The sequence below is a fragment of the Macaca mulatta genome, chromosome 12 (assembly GCF_049350105.2).
Source record: "Macaca mulatta isolate MMU2019108-1 chromosome 12, T2T-MMU8v2.0, whole genome shotgun sequence".
Classification (NCBI taxonomy): domain Eukaryota; kingdom Metazoa; phylum Chordata; class Mammalia; order Primates; family Cercopithecidae; genus Macaca; species Macaca mulatta.
Window position 1 is genome coordinate 88,303,919 of NC_133417.1, and position 8,472 is coordinate 88,312,390.

Here is an 8,472-nt window from a genome sequence, read left to right on the forward strand (position 1 = left end):
TCTGTCATTCTGAATGCCACATACAACTAAATTTATACTCAAAGCAATAGTTCAAATTTGTAGTACAGCGAGATATTAGAAAACAACTCTGCAAACAATTGAAGACAACAGATCTATTATTTCCCCCAAAGATCTGTTATTGGTAACTCTAACCCCTGTCAACTGATATAACTGTTTTGATGTCAGCTTATGCCACATTGCTTCCACCCATCCCATCCCTTTTTGCTGCCTGACGTCTAGCCCAGCTCACTTTACCACTTTCTCCTTGATTGTCCACCCAAAGAGTGATGGCATCACCTACTCAGACTGAATAAATGGCCAGAGGTATTTTGGTGACAGACTTTCAATATTGCACACCAATGACTTTGACACAGACAAAGAAACTGGGGGAGATGTTAGGATGAATGCGTATACACCGTATGTCTACCCAACATCCAAGTACCATCTTTAAATTCTCTATCTTCTTTGAATTTCTAGTTTGAAGCAGCCAAAGACAAGAAAGGAAAAATAGTATCTGAATCCACCATAAGCTAGAAGCCATTTCTGCCAATACATGTAGTATTTATGCTATAAAAAGCATCCTTTTGTATAATAGTAGGTATCTTGCTTAACGTATTTAACTCTAAGAAAACCATCAGAGTGGTTTGAATGGATAAGGGATTGATCACATAATAATATTTAGACCTAATATTTTAACTGCCTAGACTGAACTAAAACAATTTCCCCTTTGGCATTTCCAGTTGAATGCTCCATAGGTATTTCACACTCATAATGTGTGAAAATGACTTGATCACTGGCTAGTGCAACATTGTGTATCATTGTAGATTCCTCTATCTTACATATCCTTGAATATTCAATATCATATCTAAATAAGTCACTGACTTGAAATGATTTCTTTTTAATATGTTTTGAATGTTCCTGCACAATTTATCACCTCAGGCTTTCTAATTTTTGTTTTCCTTGGCTTAGTTTAATTCTTCCTTATATTTCTTCAGTGAGCAGATACTTGGCTTCCCTGTCTCCAGTACAGCCTTTGTTCCAATGAACTTTGTCTGGTGGATGACTATATGATATATTCAGGAACACTAGAATATGCATGCACATTTTATTCATTTTACTTGTGGCTATCAAATATTTTGTTAGTACTTCTTTTAATCATATATGCATGTAAATGCATACACATGGGATATATGGAATATATTGGTAGATATATTCATATAAAAAGGTGCTGAAAATCATTGATCATCAGAGAAATGCAAATCAAAATCTTCTCACCCCAATCAAAATGGCTTATATCGAACAGACAGGCAATAACAAATGCTGGTGAAAATGTGGAGAAAAGGGAAACTTCATACACTGTTGGTGGGAATGTAAATTAGTACAGACACTTAGAACAGTCTGGAGGTTCCTCAAAAAGCTACAGACAGAGCTACCATATGATTCAGCAATCCCACTGCTAGGTTCATACTCCCCCAAAAGCAAATCAGTATATTGAAGAGATATCTGCACCGTCATGTTTGTCACAGCACTGTCCACAATAGCTAGAATTTGGAAGCAATGTAAGTGTCCATCAACAGATAAATAGATAATAAAAATGTGGTACTCATACACAATGGAGTACTACTCAGCCATCAAAAAGAAGAAGATCTTGTCATTTGCAACAACATGGATGGGACTGGAGATCATTATGCTGAGTCAAATAAGCCAGGCACAGAAAGACAAACATTGCATGTTCTCACTTATTTGTGAGATCTAAAAATCAAAACAATAGAACTCATGGACACAGAGAATAGAAGGATGGTTACCAGAGGCTGGGAATTGTAGTGGGGGCCTGGGGTTGGGGAGGTGGGGATGGTTAATGGGTACAAAAATTAGATAGAATCATTAAGACATACAATTTGATTGCACAACAGGGTGACTATAGTCACTAATAACTTAGTTGTACATTTTAAAAATAAAGCGTAATTGGATTGTTTGTAACACAAAGGATAAATGCTTGAGGGGATAGATATCTTACTCTCCATGATGTGATTATTTCATATTGCATGCCTGTATCAAAACATATCATGTATCCCACAAATATTTGTGGGTACTTACTATGTACCCACAAATATTAAAAATAAAAAGTTATAAAATGTTACTGTAACACCTATTCTTCAACAACTTTTTATGTAATAGACGTTTAAAACCACAAAGTTTTCTTTGAATTGAAGATTTTCTTTTTAAATATTTTTTTGGATAGAGTATGTAACTTTTAGACAGTCACTTGGAAAAGACGGAATTCACATGAAGGATTCCAGGATTTGAAATAGAGTGATTTGATTTTTCTACTATATATACTGAATCATATGAAAATCTCAGAAGTTTCTGTGTGTCAGATATCATCTATGTACCCCAAATACACAGAAGTTGTTCTATTCTCCACAAATCTGTACTCTGTTTTCCACCCTTGGAGGTGACCTGCATAGCCTATGGGCTCCCCTCTCTGCCGGCTTCCCATTGGGTTTGGCTCCTAGGAGCCCTGTCAGGAGATGGGAGGCAGTGAGTTAGGTCAGGTTATTTATTTTACTTGTTCCTTTGTGTGGTTTCCTTTGATTGAAGATATTGCTCCTCTCAAGGTTTCTTCCTCTATATCACTCCCTTCTTTGGGGTTCCAATAAATGCTTCTTCCTCTTATCTCTTTGGGCCTTGGAGTTGTAAAAATCCTGGTTTACTAACCCAGGTTCCTGTACTATATTCCTTGTGGCTCTCGGACACTCATCTATATCTCTATTAGGGGTAGGAAGAAAAAAAAGAAAAAAAAGGCCCAGCTGGGCGCAGTGGCTCACGCCTGTAATCCCAGCACTTCGGAAGGCAGAGGCCGGTGGATCACCTGAGGTCAGGAGTTTGAGACCAGCCTGGCCAACATGGTGAAACCTTGTCTCTACCAAAAATACAAAATTAGCTGGGCGTGGTAGTGCACACCTGTAATCCCAGCTACTCAGGAGGCTGAGACTTGAACCTGGAGGGCGGAGGTTACAGTGAGCCGAGATCGCGCCATTGCACTCCAGCCTGGGCAACAAGAGCGAAACTCCCTCCACCCTCCACCCCGCCAAAAAAAACGAGAGAGAGAGAGTGAGAGAAAGGCCCTCTGTAAATAAGTCGTCCTTGAATTATTCTAAGTTGAGTGTGCTATCTCTTTTGGTTGAGGCCTTGATGGATAAAGTTAGTTACTGTTCTGGAAAATTTATGTCCAGTGAAATATATGAGATAATGTATGATTTCTTTAATTCACTCATTCTTGGTGATTGGCTTGATAAGAAATCACTTTTGGTGACTGGCTAAAATCTCAGTAACTTATGTGGTATCAAAAGGAAAACAATAACCAAGAATGACTAATTGGCATCTTAGAACACGCAAGTCCATAGCAAAGACAAATCAAAATAAATATTCCATTTGTTCCTCTACATTTCCAAGCCCTCTTGAAGATAGATGAGAACATGTGAGTAGTTCTGGCCAATGAAATGCAAATCCAGGTGTTTTGTAGTAGAAAGCCTATGCTATATCTTAAATATATACAATGAAACAGCTACAAATAAAAAGCCCATGCATGATCCTCCGGTCTTTCTCTTCTTCTGGAAACCAAGGAAACTTTGTGACTCAGTTGATATGCGTAGGGCATGGTGGAGCTTCTATCATCCTGGGCCTCTGAGGGACTGTGTGGAGCACCATTCTCTGTTGATCTGTGCTGAATAGGCAGGATGAGTGGAAATTAAATCTCAGTTAGGTTAAGTCACTGAAATTTTGTGGTTATTATTACCATAACTTAATGTATCCTACACCAATACAAGGACCGTAAGAGAATTGTGTTTTTTCCCCCAAGTCTACTTTCTCCAGTGTTTTCACCATCACTAAACAGCTCCATATTCCATCAATAAATTAAGATGTTTTCTCAACTCTTCTTTTACTACACCTCCATATACACAATACATTGGTAATTCCTGTGTGCCTTACACCAAAATATATCTCAAATGTATTTTTGATGCTCACTATCCCAGTTCTCCACTAGATCCGGGTGCCATCATTGCTTTCCTGGGCTGCTACAATAACTTTGTACCTGGTCACCCTACTTCTATTTTTATACTATAACAATCTATTAACCACACAAAAACCCAAGAGATCTTTTAAAAATATGAATTGGATGTTACTTTTCTTTTTTCATTTCTTTTCCTTTTTTTTTTTGAGACAAAGTCTCACTCTGTCACCTAGGCTGGAGTGCAGTTGCGCAATCTCAGCTCACTGCAACCTCTGCCTCCTGGGTTCAAGCGATTCTTGTGCCTCAGCCTCCCAAATAGCTAGGATTACAGGTGCCTGCCACCATGTCTGGCTAATTTTTGTGTTTTTAGTAGAGATGGCATTTCACCATGTTGGCCAGGCTGATCTCAAACTCCTGACCTCAGGTGATCCACCTGGCTCAGCCTCCCAAAGTGCTGGTATTACAGGCATGAGCCACCACACCTGGCCAAATTGGATGTTACTTTTCTGCTGAAGAACATCTGGTAGCTTCTCATCATGCTTAGAAATAACTGCATAATCTAAAGTTGCACCCCACTCCACCTGTCACTCTCTCACTGTACCCTCTTTAGTTTCTTCATAGCACAAAGTACAAATTGAAATTATGTTTAATGTATTTGTCTACTATTTTATCTTTTGTATTCAAGTAGAATGTAAATTCAATTAGAGCAGATAGTGTTTTGTTTTGCTCATTCCTATATTCCCAATAACTAAAACAGTACTAAAACAGTACTTGGCATAGAGTTGCAACTCAATAAATATTTGTTCAAAGAGTAATAAATTATAAGGGGAAATGGTCCAGGGCATGTTTACTAAACTGAATGCTGTATTTTGTTTTTTAAAAAATTATATTTCTACTTTTTCTTTGAAATTACAGCTAGAAAATTAAAGTCTACCACAGCCAGACTCCAGGCCCCAGGAACAATTTAATGCAACTTCACATTAGCCAGAAAGGGAGAATAAATGAGGTGAAAACATTTTGTGGTATCACTTTTCCATAAAAATCTTGTAAGAATAGAGTCACCCCATGAAGCTATTCTTGTGTCATTTATTGCTGAAAAATAAAAAGTTCTATTGTAATCTGTGAATATCTTTTAAATGGCCAACTACTTCAAACTTATTAAGCATTCTTTTCTACCCAGTCAGCTTAAATACCCACAATGCCTTTGAAAAAGTTGCTGTGGTGCAAAGACAGTTTTATGGGGTTGTTTATTATCCCTGTGATGGAGCTGAAAACTAGGGTGCAGATGCCTGTGTTAGTGTTGATTTTATAATGGAAGTTCCCTAGACACTATTTTAGGTCTTCCAAGCATAGTGGCTCACTTTTACCCAAGGCATAACTCAAAAACTTTCCCAGGATGCTACCCATTTGCTAAAGAAATACTTCACCTCTTCACTCAATTAAGAATTTTACCATTCTTATCGGGATAGCCTGCTGAACTGTTTACACCCTTGTGGACTGTTTTTGTAACATTTTCATTTTCTTTCCTTTCATAGTTGGTGTCTCAGAATATATTCTTTTTGGTGTTATCTTCACTAGATATAATTAAGGAGTTATTCTCATCTTGATTGATGTATGTTAAACGTTTTGTGATATATTTAAATCATCTGAGAATAAAATGTTTTCTCTCAAAGTTTTCCATGAGATGTGAAACATGATTATTTTACTTTCCTATGCCCTAGTACAACAAGATAATTGTAGCTTTTCTCATTATACTCTGCATATGCCACATAGATTGGGAACATTTTAAGGATAGATGTTGCTCATTGGGTCCAATTATGCATGTTCTATTTCCAATAAAATATGGAAACAACTATTTATCTTGAGATATGAACCAGCAGAGAAACAAATACCTTAGAAGGCAAAAATGCTGTTATTACCCAACAAACCTACATTTAGAAGCTCTCTTAAGGCTGTTTAGGTTAAATGGACTGTTTTACGTTATGGATGAAAATGAAGGAGTGTTCTTCCCATACCTCTAATAAAAAAGATAAATAGAATCTTTAGAAGTTAGTCATTCACAATAACTAATTTAGTAACTACTAGGTATAGATGTCTATGAGTTGTGATGGGAATTAGGATGGATACAAAGAATGTGGTCCTTGCCATAAGATTCTATTTAGAAAGAAAGAAGACAAATCACATATACACACACACACACACCCATACTACTGTTCTTGAATACATACAAATGCCAAAGAGGTGGCTGAGATGGTAGAACCACAGAAGCATATGTGGCATCTGTAGATTATATATATTTAGGTTATTGATTTACCCCTTAAAGTTTGTTCCATGCCCTAAAAATGAAGGGAAGCATACCTAACATTAGGTATTGTGACTTGACTTTACAAATGGAACGTTCAGAAAAATTACTCTAGTCTACAACTGCCTTATTTTGGTGGATAACTATATACCAATCATTTGACTTTTCCTTTAATTTGATTAGAAAAAAATTAATGGCGAATATTTTACAAACAAAATGGGATACATGCAAAAATTTTCATGAAGCTTTCATGTTTTGAAGAGATGTATTGAAAACTAGGGAAATTTTGAAAATCTCATTTACTTAGAACAATTATAATTTTTGAGAATTCTGATTTATTTTCATCAACTTCTATCATCAATATCAATTATAGTTAATGAAAATTAAATTTTGGTGATGTTTAGAATGTGGGTGTTAAGATAGAGTTTTATTTGATTAAACCATTAAGCTTTGAGTTTCTTATGAGTAATATCTATTCTTTCTAGCTTTTATGACATCATAATTTTCACCTTAGAAAAACAAATGTGTTTTTAAAACAACTTTTCTTTAAAGTGGAAGCTTTAAATTACTTTACAATGCAGACATTGCGATTTGGATTTTGCGAAGAATTCCATGTGATATACAAGTAAATCCAGGCATACTGAAGTCCTGGGTAATTGATAGGTTATTAAAATGCTTTGTCACCTAAAATTTTTCTACTGAACATAGAAGCGCATTTTAAACAGCCTGCTGTTCATCTTCGTTTGAATATCTGTCTTAGCACCTCCTCAAACAGCGTCTTCAAAATTCTGTATAAACTTGCATATAGTAGGTGCTCAAATATATTTGCTGAATGAATTAATAACTCAATGCATCATCCCCAGATTTTCTCCTGAATTTTTTATTATGAAATTACTCTTAATACCTCAAAACCTTAATTACCTCCATTTTCATTCAATTACAAATCAATTTCATAAGTCTGCCAGGGTATTGCTATAGTATATCTCAATTCCACTGCATTCACTCAACAAGTATTTATTACTTGTGTATTTGTGTATTATTTGCCACACACAAGAACAATATGGTTCATGTCACCATAGAGCTTAGCTTTTTTTGGGGAAACCTACAGTCTCATACCAGTCCTCTTGCTATTAATCTAGACCTGTATTTCCTTTCATCTGACTATTGTAATGTTCTCCCAGCTTGTGTCTCAGCATCCAGTGTCTTTGATTTTATTTGATTGATTTTAAAAACATAACACTTATTATCTTTTTGTGCATTACCTTCAACAGTTCCCCATTGTAACCAAATAATTTGAAAGTCCCTTAATTTACTGTTCCATGTCCTGGCCCAACCAGCTGTGTTCATTAACTTTCCTTTTGCACTCTATTTTGCAGACAAACTAGGCTTCTCACCAGTTCTCCAACATTTTACCACTTCTCCACCACTCATTGTTTTCTTCCCCTGGAGTTATCATCTCTTTTATTAAAATTTTCACTGCTTAAAATCTACTCATCTTTCAAGGCCAGTTCTGCTATTTTCTGATTCCTTCAAACAAAAATATTTTCTCTCTCCTTTAAACCCCCATGGAAATTCCTTTATTTCTCTCTCATGGTACTTACCAGTTTTGACTCTATGTTGTAGTTTTGGAGTTTATCTCTTATCTTCTTGAGGACATCTTATACGTTGCTTATATTTTTCACAGCAGCTAGCATTGTACCTTACACATACAACAAGCTGAAGGTAAGACCTGGACAGTTAATTGGCAATGTTGCATATATTATATAGGAGACTCTACAGTTGAATCTAAAATCTAATGATACTTTAAGTATGAAATTTGATTGGTTCAGTTAAGTTTGCAAAATATATCAATTTTATTTTATAGAAATTTTATTTATTTATTTAGTTAATTATTTGAGACAGGATTTTCCCTGTGGCCTAGGCTGGAAAGCAGTGGTGCTCAAGCAATTCTCCTGCCTCAGCCTCCCAAGTAGCTGGGACTGCAGGTGCACACTACCACACCTGGCTAATTTTTGTATTTTTTGTAGAGACAGGGTCTTGATATATTCCCTAGGCAGGTCTTGAACTCCTCCTGGCCTCAAGAAATCCTCCCACTTTAGTATCCCAAAATACTGGGATTATAGGCGTGCGCCACTGTGCCTGGACTAGAAATTAT